General features: G+C 47.7%; 1 protein-coding gene and 1 long non-coding RNA gene across 15 annotated transcripts in view; one reads left to right on the top strand and one right to left on the bottom strand.

Moving 5' to 3' along the window:
• Positions 1–19,523, bottom strand: part of LOC146870300 (stAR-related lipid transfer protein 3-like) — a 545,134-nt gene that overhangs the window by 114,689 nt on the left and 410,922 nt on the right. The window lies entirely within an intron of this gene.
• LOC146870301 (uncharacterized) overlaps positions 8,604–19,523 on the top strand; it is a 336,625-nt gene continuing 325,705 nt past the window's right edge. For 4 of the 5 annotated variants that reach the window (XR_014971941.1, XR_014971942.1, XR_014971927.1 and 1 more), the window contains exon 1: positions 8,604–8,998. This is a non-coding gene — a long non-coding RNA (uncharacterized LOC146870301). Of the gene's footprint in view, positions 8,999–9,073; positions 9,217–19,523 lie in introns of those variants that run through there. The other variant, XR_014971939.1, reaches the window with a different exon arrangement.

Raw genomic sequence — 19,523 nt, 5'->3', positions numbered from 1 at the left:
TCCACAAATGGATAACTGCTATGGAGAGGGCCTGTCAAGTTCAACAGGTCCCCCAGAAACAGTGGGCAGCAATCTTGTGGCTCTCCTTTTCAGACAAAGGGAGAGACAAGCTCCTCACTGTTAGAGAAGAGGATGCTAATGGTTATGAAGCCCTGAAGAGTGCTTTGATAGATGGGTTTGGCTTAACCACTGAACAGTACAGGTTGAAGTTCAGAGACACCCAGAAAGCACAGACTCAGGATTGGACTGACTTTGTTGATTGTGCAACCAAGGCTCTAGAAGGTTGGCTGGTGGGTAGTAGAGTAACTGATTTTAAGGGATTGTATAATCTTATAATGAGAGAACAGATCCTTAATAACTGCCAGAACCAGTTGTTGCATCAGTACCTGGTGGACTCTGATCTGACCTCTCCCCAAGAATTGGGAAAGAAGGCAGACAAATGGGTCATAACCAGGGTGAGGCAGAAAAACCAGAACCAAGGTGGTGACACTAAGAAGCAAGATCCTAAAGGCTCAGATAAGGGTGGAGATAAATCTAAAGATCAGAAGTCTTCACAAGAGCCCCAAAAATCTGCATCTGGTGGGGATTCACAGTCTAACAAGGGAAAAAGGCCAAAAGAAGCCCTGGTACAAATTCTGTAAACAGAAAGGGCACTGGACTTCTGACTGTACAAAGTCCAAAGACCAAACCACCACCACTCCAGACCCTAAGGCAACTGTTCCCCCTAGTACAGCAAGTGGTGGAGGTAATACTCAGAATAAGGGTGTAGTAGGGTTGACCCTGGGTTCTGATGTGGACTCTGGCCTAGTCAGAGTACCAACACAGGCAATGCTAGTTTGTGAGGGAGACCTTGATATGTCCTTCCTAGTGAGCCCCAGTAATCTGGGCAAATACAAACAGCAGCCTATCATAAATGGCAAACAGGCTTTGGCATTTAGGGACACAGGTGCTAGTGTCACCATGGTGGCAGAGGACCGAGTGGACCCTACACAGATCATCCTGGGTGAAATGTACCAGGTAACCAATGCAAGCAACACCAGGACCAACCATAGCCTGGCTGTTGTGAATTTCTCCTGGGGAGGGGTAACTGGCCTCAAAAAGGTAGTAGTCAGTGTAGACCTCCCTGTCGCATGTTTGTTGGGCAATGATCTAGAGACTTCAGCCGGGTCTGAAGTAGAATTATGGACTCATGCTGAGATGTTGGGCATACCTGCAGAGGTATTTGCTGTGACCAGGTCACAAGCCAAAATGCATAAAGCTGAACCAGCTCTGGATCCTGAAACTATGAACCAGGTGCTACCCAAGAGGAAGAGCAGTAGGGTTAAGGCTGGGCCTTCCCCTCTGTCTCAGATCTCAGATTCCCCTCCTGAGGGAAGAGAAGCAGAGCCTGTAGAAGGAACTGCCCCAGAGGAACTGGAGCCTGGGCAGGTTGAGTTCTTGGGGGTAGGGGGCCCTTCCAGGGAAGATCTGAGCAAAGAGCTACAGTGCTGCTCCACTCTTGAACCCCTCAGACAGCTGGCTGCTGCTGAGGCTGCTGGGAGTGCTAGTGGGTCCCATAAGGTTTATTGGGATGAGGGGCTCCTATATTCTGAGGCTAGAGATCCTACCCCTGGAGCCACCAGGAGGCTGGTAATTCCTCAGAAGTTTAGGGGGTTCCTCTTGACCCTAGCACATGATATCCCATTGGCAGGTCACTTGGGCCAAAACAAGACCTGGGACAGGCTTGTACCACATTTTCATTGGCCACACATGTCTGAAGACACAAAGGAGTTTAGTCGCTCCTGTGTCACTTGTCAAGCCAGTGGCAAGACAGGTGGCACCACAAAGGCCCCCCTGATACCACTACCTGTGGTGGGGGTTCCCTTTGAAAGGGTAGGGATTGACATTGTTGGTCCCCTTGACCCACCAACAGCATCTGGGCACAGATTTATACTGGTGGTAGTGGATCATGCCACCAGGTATCCAGAAGCTATACCCCCAAGGACTACCACAGCTCCTGTGGTAGCAAGAGCCCTCATTGGAGTCTTCTCCAGGGTGGGTTTTCCAAAGGAGGTCATCTCTGACAGAGGTTCTAACTTTATGTCAGGATATCTAACTGCAATGTGGAAGGAGTGTGGTGTAAACTACAAATTCACTACTCCCTATCACCCACAATGCAATGGGTTAGTTGAGAGATTCAACAAAACCCTAAAGGGAATGATTAAAGGACTCCCAGAGAAGCTTAGGCGAAAATGGGACCTTTTACTTCCCTGCCTTCTGTTTGCATACAGGGCGGTTCCTCAGAAGGGGGTTGGCTACAGCCCTTTTGAACTTCTGTTTGGGCACCCTGTTAGAGGACCATTATGTCTGGTGAAAGAGGGATGGGAGTTACCTCTAAAACCTCCCAAACAAGATGTAGTTGACTATGTACTTGGTCTCCGCTCCAGGATGGCTGAGTACATGAAGAAGGCCAGAAAAAACCTTGAGGCAAGCCAAGAACTCCAGAAAGCTTGGCATGACCAAAAGGCTGTCTTGACTGTTTACCAGCCAGGCCAGAAAGTGTGGGTGTTGGAGCCTGTGGCCCCAGCAGCTCTCCAGGACAAATGGAGTGGCCCCCATACAATTGTTGAAAAGAAGGGAGAGGTCACCTACTTGGTAGATCTTGGCACTCCCAGGAGCCCCCTTAGGGTGCTCCATGTCAACAGACTTAAGGCATATGTGGACAGGGCTGACATGAGCTTGCTCATGGTAACTGATGAGGACCAGGAGGAGGAGAGTGACCCTCTCCCTGACCTGCTCTCACAGAACCCTGAAGATGGGACAGTTGATGGTGTTACTTTGGCAAGCAGCCTCACTGAACATCAACAAACTGAATGTAGGCAAGTGCTACAGCAGTTTAGACATATGTTTAGCCTGACCCCAAGTCAGACTTCCTGGTGCACCCATGAGGTGGACACTGGAGACAGTCTGCCTGTAAAGAGTAAAATCTACAGGCAACCTGACCATGTCAGGGACTGTATCAGGACTGAAGTCCAGAAAATGTTGGAGCTAGGTGTTATTGAGCCCTCAGATAGCCCTTGGGCTAGCCCAGTAGTACTTGTCCCAAAACCTCACACCCAGGGCGGTAAGAAAGAGATGTTTTGTGTTGACTACAGGGGCCTCAATGCAGTCACCAGGACTGATGCCTACCCAATCCCAAGGGCAGATGAACTAATAGACACTTTGGCCTCAGCCAAGTATCTCAGTACATTTGACCTTACAGCAGGCTATTGGCAAATCAAGTTAGCTGATGATGCCAAGGCAAAAACAGCATTTTCGACCCCTGGTGGGCACTATCACTTTGTGGTAATGCCCTTTGGTTTGAAGAATGCACCTGCCACATTTCAGAGGTTGGTGAATAATGTTCTGACTGGTATGGAAACCTATTGCTCAGCATATCTTGATGATATTGCTGTCTATAGTTCCACCTAGCAGGATCACCTGGTTCACCTCAGGAATGTACTGGAGGCCCTGCAGAAAGCAGGCCTCACTATCAAGGCCACTAAGTGCCAGATAGGGCAGAGTCAGGTTGTGTACCTGGGCCACCTTGTAGGTGGAGGCCAGGTTCAACCAATGCAGAGCAAGATCCAGACCATAATGGACTGGGTAGCTCCAACCACCCAGACACAGGTGAGAGCCTTCTTGGGCCTGACTGGGTATTACAGGAGGTTTGTTAAAGGATATGGATCTATAGTGACCCCCTTAAATGATCTTACCTCCAAGAAGATGCCAAAAAAGGTTCAGTGGACAGCTAGCTGTCAAAAGGTATTTGATGACCTCAAGCAGGCAATGTGCACAGCCCCCATCTTACAGAGTCCAGATTACAAAAAGAAGTTCATTGTCCAAACAGATGCTTCAGAGCTGGGTGTGGGAGCTGTACTGTCTCAACTTAATAATGAAGGTCAGGACCAGCCATTAGCTTTTATAAGCAGAAGGCTGACCCCTAGAGAGAAACGTTGGTCAGCTATTGAGAGGGAGGCCTTTGCTGTGGTTTGGGCCCTGAAGAAGCTGAGGCCATACTTGTTTGGCACTCACTTCATAGTTCAGACTGACCATAAACCCCTCCTATGGCTCAAACAGATGAAAGGTGAAAATCCTAAACTGCTCAGGTGGTCCATTTCCCTACAGGGGATGGACTATACAGTGGAACATAGACCTGGGACCCAACATGCCAATGCAGATGGACTCTCAAGGTATTTCCACTTACAACATGAAGACTCAACTGGTCAAGGTTAGTTTAATGTCCCTGCGTTTTGGGGGGGGTTGTGTAGGAGAGTAGGATCTGCACTTGTGTTGCCCCCACTTTTTTTCTGATGTATACACTGGTTTCTGGCTATAGTCTGGCTGGGTCCCTGCTAATCAGGGTCCCAGTCTAACTGATCTCTCTAAACAACTTGGTGTGCATATTAGATGCACTAGTGATTGGATACTGTGGTACCTTATGAGCCCCTAGTATATGGTACCTTAGGTACCTAGGGCATTGGTACTTCACAGGCCTACCAGGGGCTGCAGCATGTATTATGCCACCCCTGGGAAGCACTCACAATCTGACACCACAGGCCTGCTACTGCAGCCTGTGTGAGGTAGTGTTAGCACTCCTCACTGAGGTATAGGTTCCTATATCTCACCATACACACACATATAAACCTATCAGTCACCCCTATGGTAGGCCCTATCAATCCCAAGGGCAAGGCGCATGGTTTACTATGTGAGGGGGTGCTTGTGCATGAGCAGGACCTCTCTGCAGCTAGCAGAGTCTATTCTCTGCTGCTGTTTGTGAATGCGGTTAAACCATATACTCTTAAGTGCATTATAACCTCGCGGTAAATGCTAACTTTGGAAGGACTGCATCAAAACATGTCGTGTTTGGTGTCAAACAACTTGGAATCCTACCCCCACACCAGTAACTGGTGTGGGAGTAGGATCCCACCCTTCTAGAGGGGACGACATGTACACACTGTACTACACGGTAGAAATCATCTAGAGCCCTGGCATCACAAAATGGATGCCACCAGCACAGACACCGGGCTGCCCTCCTGCTGCTGACCGAAACTCACAGTGGAGGGAGCTCAACAAAGGGTTTCCTGTCACAGGGGGGTGTCACCACCTCCCAGACAGGATTTAGTGTATTGGAGCTGGGTGGGTGCACTCCTAGAGTGCTTTGAAGTCCTGCACTGGGGGAGCAGTAGGCTCCTCTGTGCATATGCCAGCTCAAACCGGTTCAGGGGCTACCTGCCCCTGCTCTGGCGCGAAACTGGACAAAGGGAAGTGGGTGTAACCACCCACTACCCTGACCCTCCTAGAGGAGTGGTCATAGAGCTAGTCCCTCCCATCTTTTCACTATAAGATACCACACATTGCCAATGCAATTTAGATTACACCTGGACGACACTCTACGAAGAAGAATCCTGGCCCTTCAACTTTCTACTATCTCTAGAAGACCGAAGGATCTCCCTTGGAGTCAAGGAGTGACTCCCCTGCTTGGCAGGCACCAAAACTACTGAACTACGGTTACAAACTTTGCCGCTCCCGCCGGAGCCCGAAGTCCCTGTGTCCCCTGAAGCGGATTTCCTGACCTCTCGACGGCCATTTTGAGTCCCCAGCGAAGCTGTGGCATCTGGACCCCACGAGTGACGAGGAACGGCAATACCAGGGAACCGTGCACTGATCGAGTGCAAGCCCTAAACTACGTCCAACGAAGTTGTGCTTTGGACCACTTGTTGTCCAAGTCCCGAGCAGGTCTAGTACCGAAGATCAGCGGCCTACCTCGTCCCGAGTGACCGTGGGCTGTTGGTGAACTTTTCCTGCAAAGGCGTCTTCGCGGTTGCTTGCCCGTTGGCTAGTGACTCTCCAGAAGACTTCCACATCACCTTCAAGGGCTCGCCTGGTTGCTCTGGGCCTGCCCTCACTTACCCTCGCTGGGTAAGTCTATCAGACCTTGCTGGTCTGCTCCATCGACAATCTTCCATCCACACGAGAATTGCAGTTGCCAAGGCTTGTTGGCTCCAAACCGAGTGCCGACACCGTCAACAGCTGCAGACGTCGTGGGACCCTCCGAATCCAGCTGCTAGTCTTCCTCGATCCCTCCTGGTCCTCGTTAGCGAAGAGACAAAACGACATCAGCGACCTGAAGAGACGCGACAGCTGTGGTCATCCATCTTGATGGCCACCGGTCACTGGCAAGTGACTTTGAACTCGGTCTCCTCAATTTCTAGGTCTTCTGCAACTCCAATCCATCTTCGGATTCCAGCGGACACTTCTCTCGACGACGCAAGCAGCAAGTCTTCAGCGATCTCCATTGAAAACAGCATCGCGACCCGACACCAAAGGACACGTATGCACCCGGCTTCCCTGGGTGAGGTAACTCTGGCATTACGGTGCCCAAGTGTGCATTGACTCTCGAAGTACTTACCCTGTAAGTTGTTTGCTTGTTGTCCACTCCGAAGTGCCCTAGAACTGTAAAATACAAACCGCGACATTTTGCCATTGAAACGCATTGAAAACCCGCATGTGTGTTTAGACACTGCACGCGTCTCCTGTGGGCGGATTACTTACCTGCTAACACTGCAGAAGTGAAGCCCCAGCAATTCCCAAGGCCCTAGGCCTCTTCATATTGCAAGTCGAGTTTGTTAAACCACTATTTTAGTATATGGTCTGGTACGCCCCTAGGGCTACAGCCATATTTGTGCTTAATTTATTGAGAACTGTTGATCTTTTGAATGTTTACCTGGCTCTAATCTCAAAGAGATTAGTAGAGTATATTTAGAAATAAATACATATATATTTGATATATATACCCGTGTGGTGTCTTTTCATTTGGTAATTCAAGAGATTATAAGGTAAAACAAGCTGCTTTACATTCCTCAGAGACTTAGCCTGAAGGCTGCTCTCCACAGCTACCACTAGGATAGCTTTCTTTAAAAGGTTGTCTTTAAACCTATCTACCAAGAGTCGAATTGGACTGGTGCAAGGTGGCCACTATAACTAGTGACCAGCATATGCCAGGCCAACTTCACACACCCGGCACGGAGGGTTTTCCCCTAGTTCAGTTTCTTTGTGATGAGGGCGTGACTCACTGGGAACCATTTTAAAATCTTTGTCAGCATCTTCAGGGTATGGAAGCATAAGGCAGTGACTGCATGGACTTTAGCAGTCATGTCGAGCTTGCCATCGATGATGATCCTAAAGTTCTTGGTTTTGATAATCCTAGTTCTTTTGTCCACCAGGTGGAGTTACATGGTGAAGTATTCTCCCAGACGATCATGATTTCAGTCTTTTTGGTGCTCAGCTTCAGACAGCTGGCCTTCATCCACTAAGCGATTTCAGTCATGCCGGCATTGAACTTATCTGGGTACTGGGCATCTTGTCAGTGAGGGGAAGAATAAGTTGTGTGTCGTTGGCATAGGAGAAGCCATTGAGAGCAGATGATGCAGGCTAGAGGGATTATGTATGCACTGAAGAGGGTGGGGCTCAGGGAGGACACTTACAGAACACCGTAGATGAGGTTGTGGCAGACCAAAGTGTACAGTGTGTGTACAGTGTCAGGCTGACTAAGTCCTTCTAGTTAAGAACAAGCATTTGCAATGCAATAGGTCTCACATTTGCGAGAGTTTGAGCTATTCGCATTGTAAATGACAATGCTTTTAATTATGTGTTTTGAAATCGTGCAAGCGGTGCTTATAGTCCTTGCTTACGAGAAGCAAGGCTGGCAGTAACTGCGCCTCTTTTACTGCCAGCCTTGCTTCTATAAGTACAAAGTGCGTATTTACACACCGTTTGCAAGTTTTCAAAATGCATAAATAAAAGGCGTTGTCATTTACAATGCCAATAGCTCAAACTCTCGCAAATGCGAGACCTATTGCATTGCAAATGCTTGTTAGTTGTGATTCCACAGGTTGACCTGGAATTTACCCTGCATGTAAAAATGTGTCAGGTGCCCTTTTGGCAGTCCTTGATGCTTGCATCCTCTGTGTTTATAGTGTAAGGCAAGACAGGGGTTGGGGCTGTAGTCAATATGGAAACTCACTTGGAATGCTGTAAAAAAAAAAAAAATAAATAAAAAAAAAAAAATCGCAAGGCAGACATCTGGGTTTCCTTTGGTAGACTTGGTTAGCTAATGACAAAGCAATGACGGTGACACTTGAAGACGAACAGAGTCCGTTCCTTCCAGCCCTAGAACAATGCCGTTTTACTCTGTATTACATCAACAAATCTTTCATATTGCCTGAACTACTTTAATTTTTTCTTGCACCAATGCTTCACGACCTTCAGAAACCTTGCAGACTCCTAAAAGCACAGTCCACCCAGCAGAGGTGAAGGTGTGCAATAAAGAACTGCTTTACGCTGGCTCTGTGGGAATAAATAAATATGAGATGTATTTGGTTCTTTGAAAGTGAGAAGAGTCAACGGTGTCATGTGTAACGTCCTTGTTTTTTCCAGTGCTCGTGTGTCCAAAGCGCCCTGGGCTCTCTGATTTTCTGTGAGAAAAGGAGCTTACCCATAAGGCTACCCTCAGTACTTTTCGCTAATGTGGGGAAAGATTTTTAAACAAAATAGGTACACTGCACGCCAAATGAAAGAAAAACTAGTGGGACACTTTCTTAGCAGCAGGCAGTTTAACCCTCTGCGCTGCCTTAGGATGAGTCAAACTTTCCACTACAGAAACCTCCGGTCTTTTTCTAGGAAGCAGATTAAGACGGGGCTTCTCTTGACATTTTAATTGATGTCTGGAAGTTGCTGGAGGGCATGAATGAAACTGAACGTGCGGTGGGAGCGCATGAGACGCCGTGAGCGTGCACATCGGCTGTCCCGGCGCAAGCTGAGGATCTCCAGAGAAGACATGCCGTCTATCCGCGCTGAGGCTCCGAGTCTGAATCCGAGGCCGAAGCGTCCTTGAGTGGCCACCTGGGCAGAGGTACACCGAGCACCCAGTGAACTCTGGAGACACGCTGCAAGCCATCGCACGATGTATGGCGTAACGGTAAGGAATGTGGGGAGGGAGTAGCTGTATGGAGGGGGCGTCAGGGGCTGAAAGGTTCTGCTGCGATGCCTTCGTCCTGGCGGGGGTAGCAAACGAAGTCTGTAGTCCTGGAAGAATATGGTGGTGGTCAACAGATGGTGCAGGGCTGGCTGACACAGGAGGGGGTGCAAGGAGAGCTGGGGATTGGAGAGGAGCGACCTGGTGAGATACGCAGGAGGGTATGTGGCAGTAGGAGGAAGCGCTCGCCTGTGTGTAGAGTGTGTTTGCGAGCAAGAGCGACTGTTTGTAAAATATGAGATTTTGCATGATTAACCTGGTAAGATAAGACGTAAATTTTCCGTCACCCCTATTCACATGTTTTTTGAGAGTTGTCCGCCAGCCATACCTTCTCTCTAAGCACAGAAGTAGGCGCCTGGGGGGGTGGGGGGACGACGACTACTTAGTGCACGATGATCGGGAATCACTTAAGTCAGTGCCTAATTGTGCCATGGGGTACTTCTGAGTACACACTCAATCGGAGCATACGAATGCTTTTTGAAGCATGTCAAAAATTGCAATGACAATGAAGTCTAAATCCGTTTTCCAAGCAAATAATTATTTAAACACCAATGTTTTTTTTTTTTTTTTTTTTTTTTTTTAAACTAAACGCTATCTTTTCCAGCCATAAAACAAAATAACCCCACGAATCCTGTTGTACATGAAGAGTGTGTCTGCAAGTGGCCGTTTTGAAAATAAGGGAGTTTACCATTGCTGTTCAGGAAGGCGGCATGACCTATGTAGCGCTCGTAAAGGAATTTAAAACAAGCATTTGCAATGCAATAGGTCTCGCAATTGCGAGATTTTGAGTTATTGGCCTTGTAAATGGCAATGCCTTTTAAACGAATAAAAGGCATTGTCATTTACAATACCAATAAGTCAAAGTTTGGCAAAAGCGAGACCTATTGTATTACAGGGCGCGGTGTCCCTGAAGTGGGTGCCGCATTCATCATTGAAGTAATAAAAATAATTAAACAGAGCGGTGTCCCTGAAGCGGACGCCACGATCACCATTAAAGTTTTTAAAAAATATATATGAAACAGGGAGCGGTTTCCCTGAAGCTAGGTGTTCTGGAATGTATGTATGTGGTGTGTAGTGGAATTGTGTGTTCGACTGGATTAGTTAGTTGTCTAACTGTGTAGCATGGAATTGTGTGGTGTGGCTTGGATTTGTGCAGTGGAATTATGTGGCATGGTGTGCCGTGGAATTATATGCATAGTAAATATGTGGTGTTGAGTATACTGGAATTATGTGGAGTGGGATTGTGTGTTATGGATTGTAATTATGTGGAATGGTATTTTGTGGTGTGGAGAGGTACGTTCTGGACTTTAATTATATTGTGTGCTGTTGAATTTTTTGTGGCGTGATGTGGAATTGTGTGGTGTGGATTAGTTGTATGTGTAATTGTGTTGTTGAGTTGTATTATGTGGTTTGGTGTCGAATCATGTGGTGTGGATTGCAAATGTGTGGAGTTTAATTGTGTGGTGTGGAACTGTGTGGATAGGTTTACGTGTTTGGTGAGGAAAAGAAGAACTAGGTTGGAGAGGAGCTTCAGATCTATGTGTTTGGATGCAAACAAAAAAGAAAGAGTTAGAGCTATTGGAGTTGTAAATGTCTTTCCCCTATATGTTATGGATTGGAGTGGATGTATGTGGTGTGTAGTGGAATTTTGTGGGTTGTATTGGAATTGTTAATTCTGGCATTGTGTGGCATGAAATTGTCTGTCAGAGTGGATTCGTGTAGTGGAATTATGTGGCATGGTGAGCAGTTGTATTATGTGAATAGTATGTGTTTTTGAGTGTATTGGAATTATGTGAAGTGGGATCGTGTGCAATTATGATGAATGGTATTTTGTGTTGTGGAGTTTTATATAGTGGACTTTAATTCTGTGGTGTGCTGTTGAATTTTAAGGTATGATTTTGAATTGTGTGTTGTAAATTGGCTATATTCGATGTGTGGTGGAATTGTGTTGTGGGGTGGAATAATGTTTGCTTTTTGTAATTTGAGGTGTGGAATGGATTTGGGTGGAGTTGAATAGTGTGGCATGGAACAGTGAGGTATAGAGTGAAATTGTGTTGAGTGGAATTATGTGGCATGGTGGAGAGTTTTTATGTAGATTGTTATGTGGTATAGAGTATTTATGTGGGGTGTATTTATGTGGTATTGAGTAGTGTGTAATTAGGTGGAGTTGAATTATGTGGTGCTGAGTGGTATTATATGGATTGTAAATATGTTGTGTGGTTTGATTGTATGGATTGCCATTGTATTGAGTGGTATTGCGTAGAGTGGCATTGCGTAGAGTAGAGTGGTTTGGCGTGCAGTAGTGTAGCATTGTGTGAAGTGCAGTTGGTTGGACTGGTGTTGCATAGAGGAGTGGGGTTGCGTGGAGTGGTGTTGTGTGGAGTGTCATTGCAAGGAGTGGCATTGCGTGGGTGGCGCTGCATTGATTAACACTGCATGGAGTGGTGTGGTGCAAAGTGGAGCACAGTTGGGTGGAATGCAGTTGTGCAGAGTGGGGCCGCATCGCGTAAAGTGCAGTTGCGCGGGGTGGCGTCGTGTGAAGTAGCATAAAGTGGCACTACGTGGCGTGGTGTAGAGTAGAGTGGTGTTGCGTGTAGTGGCATTGCATTGAGCTGAGTGGTGTTGCGTGTAGTGGCATTGCATTGAGCTGAGTGGTGTTGCGTGTAGTGGCATTGCATTGAGCTGAGTGGTGTTGCGTGTAGTGGCATTGCATTGAGCTGAGTGGTGTTGCGTGTAGTGGCATTGTATTGAGCTGAGTGGCGTGGAGTGCAGTTGTGTAGATTGAAGTGCAGTTTTGTGGAGTGCGGTGGCGTGAAGTGCAGTGGCGTGAAGTGGCGTGAAGTGCAGTGGCGTGAAGTGCAGTGGCGTGAAGTGCAGTGGCGTGAAGTGCAGTGGCGTGAAGTGCAGTGGCGTGAAGTGCAGTGGCATGAAGTGCAGTGGCGTGAAGTGCAGTGGCATGAAGTGCAGTGGCATGAAGTGCAGTGGCATGAAGTGCAGTGGCGTGGAGTTAAGTGGAGTAAAGCAGAGTGGAGTAAAGCAGAGTGGAGTGGAGTAAGGCAGAGTGGAGTAAGGCAGAGTGGAGTAAGGTAAGGCAGAGTGGAGTGGAGTAAGGCAGAGTGGAGTGGAGTAAGGCAGAGTGGAGTGGAGTAAGGCAGAGTGGAGTGGAGTAAGGCAGAGTGGAGTGGAGTAAGGCAGAGTGGAGTGGAGTAAGGCAGAGTGGAGTGGAGTAAGGCAGAGTGGAGTGGAGTAAGGCAGAGTGGAGTGGAGTAAGGCAGAGTGGAGTGGAGTAAGGCAGAGTGGAGTGGAGTAAGGCAGAGTGGAGTGGAGTAAGGCAGAGTGGAGTGGAGTAAGGCAGAGTGGACCGGAGTAAGGCAGAGTGGACCGGAGTAAGGCAGAGTGGACCGGAGTAAGGCAGAGTGGACCGGAGTAAGGCAGAGTGGACCGGAGTAAGGCAGAGTGGACCGGAGTAAGGCAGAGTGGACCGAAGTAAGGCAGAGCAGAGTGGAGTAAAGCAAAGCAGAGTGGAGTAAGGCAAAGCAGAGTGGAGTAAGGCAAAGCAGAGTGGAGTAAAGCAAAGCAGAGTGGAGTAAAGCAAAGCAGAGTGGAGTAAAGCAAAGCAGAGTGGAGTAAAGCAAAGCAGAGTGGAGTAAGGCAAAGCAGAGTGGAGTAAGGCAAAGCAGAGTGGAGTAAAGCAAAGCAGAGTGGAGTAAAGCAAAGCAGAGTGGAGTAAAGCAAAGCAGAGTGGAGTAAAGCAAAGCAGAGTGGAGTAAAGCAAAGCAGAGTGGAGTAAAGCAAAGCAGAGTGGAGTAAAGCAAAGCAGAGTGGAGTAAAGCAAAGCAGAGTGGAGTAAAGCAAAGCAGAGTGGAGTAAAGCAAAGCAGAGTGGAGTAAAGCAAAGCAGAGTGGAGTGGAGTAAGGCAGAGTGGAGTGGAGTAAGGCAGAGTGGAGTGGAGTAAGGCAGAGTGGAGTGGAGTAAGGCAGAGTGGACCGAAGTAAGGCAGAGTGGAGCGGAGTAAGGCAGAGTGGAGCGGAGTAAGGCAGAGTGGAGCGGAGTAAGGCAGAGTGGAGCGGAGTAAGGCAGAGTGGAGCGGAGTAAGGCAGAGTGGAGTAAGGCAGAGTGGAGTAAGGCAGAGTGGAGTAAGGCAGAGTGGAGTAAGGCAGAGTGGAGTAAGGCAGAGTGGAGTAAGGCAGAGTGGAGTAAGGCAGAGTGGAGTAAGGCAGAGTGGAGTAAGGCAGAGTGGAGTAAGGCAGAGTGGAGTAAGGCAGAGTGGAGTAAGGCAGAGTGGAGTAAGGCAGAGTGGAGTAAGGCAGAGTGGAGTAAGGCAGAGTGGAGTAAGGCAGAGTGGAGTAAGGCAGAGTGGAGTAAGGCAGAGTGGAGTAAGGCAGAGTGGAGTAAGGCAGAGTGGAGTAAGGCAGAGTGGAGTAAGGCAGAGTGGAGTAAGGCAGAGTCAAGCAAAGCAGAGTCAAGCAAAGCAGAGTCAAGCAAAGCAGAGTCAAGCAAAGCAGAGTCAAGCAAAGCAGAGTCAAGCAAAGCAGAGTCAAGCAAAGCAGAGTCAAGCAAAGCAGAGTCAAGCAAAGCAGAGTCAAGCAAAGCAGAGTCAAGCAAAGCAGAGTCAAGCAAAGCAGAGTCAAGCAAAGCAGAGTCAAGCAAAGCAGAGTCAAGCAAAGCAGAGTCAAGCAAAGCAGAGTCAAGCAAAGCAGAGTCGAGCAAAGCAGAGTCGAGCAAAGCAGAGTCAAGCAAAGCAGAGTCGAGCAAAGCAGAGTCAAGCAAAGCAGAGTCAAGCAAAGCAGAGTCAAGCAAAGCAGAGTCAAGCAAAGCAGAGTCAAGCAAAGCAGAGTCAAGCAAAGCAGAGTCAAGCAAAGCAGAGTCAAGCAAAGCAGAGTAAAGCAAAGCAGAGTAAAGTAAAGCAGAGTGGATCGGAGTAAACAGAGTGAACTGGAGTAAAGCAGAGTGGACCGGAGTAAAGCTGTGGAATGAAGTAATGCAGAGTGGAGTAAAACAGAGTATCAGAGTAGAGCGGAGGGGAGTAAAGTTGAGTGACATGGAGTAAAGCAGAGTGGAGTCAAGCAGAGTGTAGGGCCGTAAAGCAGAGTGCAGGGGTGTAAAGCACAGTGTAGGGGTGTAAAGTAGAGTGGAGTAAAGCAGAGCTGCATTGAGTGGAGGGGAGTAAAGCAGAGTGGCGTGGAGTAAAGTAGAGGGTAGCGTGGCATAAAGCAGCGTGGAGTGGACCGGAGTAAAGCTGTGGCATGAAGTAACGCAGAGTGGAGTAAAACAGAGTGGCGTGGAGTAAAACAGAGTGGCGTAGAGGAAAACAGAGTGTAGCAGAATAGAGCGGAGGGGAGTAAAGTTGAATGACATGGAGTAAAGCAGAGTGGAGTCAAGCTGAGTGTAAGGTCGTAAAGCAGAGTGCAGGCGTGTAAAGCAGAGTGGAGTAAAGCAGAGCTGTATTGGGTGGAGGGGAGTAAAGCAGAGTGGCGTGGAGTAAAGTAGAGGGTAGCATGGCATAAAGCAGCGTGGAGTAAATCAGAATATAGGGGTAAAGCAGAGTGTAGGGGAGTGAAGCAGAGTGTAGGGGAGTGAAGCAGAGTTACATTGAGAGGAGTGGTGTAGAGTAAAGCAGAGTGGCATGGAGTAAAGCAGAGTGGAGTAAAGCAGAATGGCGAGGAGAACAGCAGTGTGGCTTGGAGTACAGCAGAGTGGAGTAAAGCAAGGTGGAGTACAGCAGAATGGCGTGGAGTGGAGTAAAGCAGAGTGGCACTGAGCAGAATGGAGTTGAGTGGAGAAAAGCAGAGGGGCGTTGAGTAAAGCAGAGTGGAGTAGAGTAAAGCAGAGTGACATTGAGTGGAGTGAGGTAAAGCAGAGTGGCGTTGAGCTGAATTGAGTGTAGTAAAGCAGAGTGGTGTTGAGCTGAATTGAGTGTAGTAAAGCAGAGTGGCGTTGAGCTGGATGGAGTGTAGTAAAGCAGAGTGGCATTGAACTGGTTGGAGTGCAGTTAAGCAGAGTCGCGTTGAGCGGAGTAAAGCAGAGTGACGTTGAGTGGTGTGGAGTAGAATGGAGTAAAGCAGAGTGGAGTAAAGCAGAGTGAAGTAAAGCAGAGTGGAATAAAGCAGAGTGGAATAAAGCAGATTGGAGTAAAGCAGAGTGGTGGGGAGTAAAGCAGAGTGGTGGGGAGTGGAGTAAAGCAGAGTGGAATCGAGTAAATACAGAGTGGCGTTGAGTAGAGCTGAGTAAGGCACAGTGGAGTGGAGTAAAGCAGAGTGACATGAGTGGAGTAAAGCAGAGTGGTGGAGAGTGGAATAAAGCAAAGGTGGGTAGTGGAGTAAAGCAGAGTGGAGTAAAGCAGAGTGGAGTTGAGTAGAGTAAAGCAGAGTGTAGTTGAGTAAAGCCGAGTGGTGGGGAGGGGAGTACAGCATGCACAAATATTATAGAATTAATATTTCATTTTTCCTTCATTAATTTAAAACTTTTAAGCAGCTCAAACAACACTAATGTAATTTGCAATCTACACCCAATAACTAAGCCTCTTGAAAAGTAAGTTCCACTGCTATGGAAGTTGTCAATAAAACACAGATATGACAGTTTTAGCGGTGATAATCTTAAGCTATGCTAATGTCGTCTTTTATATAGCGTAACTATCACCTTTTTAACAAACTGCAAAGTATACAATGTTCTTTCCGGACGGCAGACTCCTTGTCGCATCCTTCTCGCTTTGAATAAATGTAAGGTGCAAGCACATTACAAAGTGATTGCGTGCTAAAAATAGTCCAAAGGTTTTAACATACAGAATTGACTCCATAAGCACCTTTAGAAAGTTTGTAATTGCTGAAGAAATAATTAGCAAAGGAGGAAGCATCTACTGGTGGGAGACGGAAGAATCCTTTGTAGCTGTGCTCGACTGTAAAGATTGTTATCATCCTTCTAACCAGCACATGGTTTATATTGCCACATTTGTCTGTAAAGGTTCCCAACCGCACACACATGCCATGGGACGGTGGAAGGAGGTTCAAGGGGGCTGGCCCTAACTAGTATCATAACAAGGACAATGCTCTGGGTGCTGTATGTTTAACACGCTGTGAGTGACAAATGGCATGCACCAAGCGCTACATTTCTCACACAAGGAGACTGCTGTAGGCGCTTGATGTTTATCTCTACGTCATACGATGAGCAGTACCAAAGCATATAAATATTGGCATTTTTTACAGATACACTGAATGTGGCATTGTTAACACACGCTGTGCACCAAGCACTGCATGTTTGACACGAAGAGTGTTCTGTGCGCTATATGTTTAACATTTAAGTAAAAGCAAGCAGTACTAAAGCATATAAAAATAGCTGTGCTAATGTACTTTATAGAACACAAAATTGTAGTAAAACTCTGAGCAATGATGGCTTCAACTAGTTACAACTAAGTCTAAACAAATAAAATAAGCAGGAGGGAATGCGACAATCCTAAGAAGCGAGATTGAGCCCTGGAATTCCAGGTTACAACAAGCAGCTATTTAAGGAAATTACAAACATGCAAGTTTTTAATAATACATTTATTTTTAACATTTCAATGACATGTACAGTGCAAAGACTCAATACACCAGCCGGATGTGTTTTCTGGTGTAACAGCAGCAGCAGCTGCGTTTTCTTTTAAAAGGAGGCTGATTTTATTTTTGTTGGGGACGATGGTTTCTCAAGATCTGCAATAAAGCAACTCCAGGAAGGGGGAGGGCGGAGAGAGAACAGAAGAAGCCTTTGCTTTGCAAGTGATACCACTATTTCTAGAAAATCAGCCCTTTTAAAAATGCTAAAAGCACAGCTTTAACTCATTGTTCCTGGGAAACAGCCGAAGCAGCACTTAAAGTAAGGCACTAGTTCGGATCACAAACATTTAAACTATGGGCAATGCTGGCTGGCTTCAACTTGTTACAGCTAAGTTTACACAAATGAAATCAGCTGGAGGGAAGGCACGGGGATTAGAAGAGGCGAGACTGCGCCCTGGAATTCCAGGTCAGAACGAGCAGCTCTTTGAGATACAAAAGTTTTAAATTATACATGATGAAGATTACAACAGAAATCGCGCACAAATGCGTAGAAGGGGAGAGGAGTGGGGAGAATGAAGAAGTACCTTTGTCCATGTTGTCAGACGGGCTGGCTGCTGGCAAGAGGTTCTATGCACGGTGCCCCCTCACCTAGCATGTCGCCTTCTGTGAATGCCCCCAGAGCTGTTATGCTCCAAGTTGCTGCCCCCGCTTTGGACTCAGCTGCAAATCGATCCTGATGCTAAATTAGCCTGACAAATGCTTTTGATGAAGGGAGAAGGGTCATTTAAAGTAAACAAACTTGCTACTGCTGGCCGGGCTGGTTTAAAACAAAAAAACAGAAACTCATTAAAACAAGATAAAGGCATGCACGTAGCCGAACCACTTCAAAGACGATCACGCGCAATGCAGCTGCCAGCAGCTTAGCACCCAGCAAGGGCAGAGCAGGAACTTCAGCACAAACAAACGATGGCCAGGAAGTGGCTCAACATATAAAGATGTCGACTTTGGAGCAGGGGAACAGGGTTCGAGCCTCAGCATGGGCTGCATCATTTAATTATAATTAAATAAACAGATCTCGTGAATATTAAATATAAATAAATAAACAGTGTCCGGTGAGGGCAGGAAGCTGCCAGATGTGGAAATGCCAGCAGCAAAGAAAAAAAGTGAAAGCAGGGGTGCGCGCTGCATTTGAAGTAGTTAAAGTGATCGGAGACGCGATCAAGGGAGCAGAAAGGAAACTGATTAGAAGGGAGGGGGTAGTGTGAAAACAGCGGGGAGAGAAGGGAGGGTGTAATAAAAAACAAAGGAGCCAAAGCTATAGAGAAGGTAGGGGGGAGTGGGAGCAGCTGTGCATGTGCATGTGATCGTGCACTCAAGGTTTAGGCCAGCCAAAACAGTGGGTAGCACTTTGAAAATCCCACATATAAAACGTCTCTTCGAGCCTTTGGCTCAGCGAGACCTAAAAACGGGTGAAAAGCAACGTTAATAAAAGCTGTGCGCTTGTAACGGAATAAAAAAAAAACGTGAAGCAGCAACAGGGGGTAGTGACGGACAGAAAAGCAACGGGTGGAAAGCAACGTTAAGCCAATAGTCTGGGCTTGTTGTAGGTGTAATGTTATTTGTTGTGTAATATATCTGGATGAATGGATAGAAGCAGCAAAATACCAGTCGGGCGGCACACTATGCTAAGCACACATTTTTAGCTTGTGTTTTAAGCCACGCTCTTTATTACAGCGGTCACACCTCTACGAGAGACTCCCGTTTTTTATCTCACTTAAAAAGAGGGGTAGGGCTGGGCCAAGGTCAGTGAAATATGATGCCTCGGATAGGTGAAACGAACTGGAGGCTGGTTAATCGCATGTGAAGCCGATCCCTCTGAAAAGTGGGTGAAGAAACGGGCAGTGTTAGTCAGGTCAGGCTGGCCCTTTGCAATGTGGATAGGCCAGGAGCAGTGCCACTTACTGTGAGCTCCCTTGGGATATTGGAATACACTAAAACATAGGTGTTGCTTTCCAAGCGCTCTCACACCAGATTCACTGATGCAAGACAAACAAGCGAAAGCGCGTCGCTCACCGGGGCTTGAGGACATCCCGAACTGAGCGCGCGTGCACATTACCAAAGTAAATATTGCGTGAGGCTTGCAACGAGGGAAGGGGGACAGGAGATGTGCACATCGCGTGTCTGTACGCGTGCACATCTCCTCAGTAAAAGAGACGCCCTACAAGTTTGGAATCGAGTCAACTAATGAGCAACAGCACTTATTCGATTTCCTGCGCTGTCATCATTGGGCCAATCGTTTACAGTGATGTTATAATTATGCTTTATTTGAAACAAACCCTACCTCTTTTTGTCCACCTTGTTCCTTCGCCTCGTAAGTACACGGGGACTGCAGCCGCAGAAGCCTCCCGCCTTCAGCCTCGAGCGCATGGGGAGGATGCCGGCAGAGAGAGGGCGTGAGCGAAGTCCCTCTGGAGTGAGAAACAGCGCTTCTCCTCAGCCGTGCACAAAGCGCCGAACTGCCGCCAACTCAGGCCGATGGGGCTGTCCAGCCGAGCGCGCGGCGGGAGCGTTCAAAAGTTAAGAGACGCTGTGCGTGTCCAACTCAGGCCGATGGGGCTGTCCAGGTGAGCGCGCGGTGGGTGGGAGCGCTTGAAAGTTTAGAGACGCCTGCGCGTGCACATCTGCTGCCCGGGGGCAAGCTCCAGGCGCATGCTGAAAGACACGCCGTGCGCGTGCCCATGTGCTGTCCTGGAGCAGGCTGATACACATGCCGTGAGCGTGCACATCGCCGGTCTGAGAAAGTGCACATCTCTTGTCCCCCTTCCAAAGTCAAGTCGATAACAATAGATCTCGCTAGCGAGCAGCTTTGCTGCATCGCTAGGCGAGACCTAAAAAGCAGACGCATCCTTGGATTTAGATATCCTGTAGTGTTGCATGGG

Source organism: Triturus cristatus, chromosome 1_1 (assembly GCF_964204655.1).
Source record: "Triturus cristatus chromosome 1_1, aTriCri1.1, whole genome shotgun sequence".
In the NCBI taxonomy this organism is placed as follows: domain Eukaryota; kingdom Metazoa; phylum Chordata; class Amphibia; order Caudata; family Salamandridae; genus Triturus; species Triturus cristatus.
The sequence above is the reverse complement of the archived record's forward strand: the minus strand, read 5'-3'. Positions and strand labels throughout refer to the sequence as shown.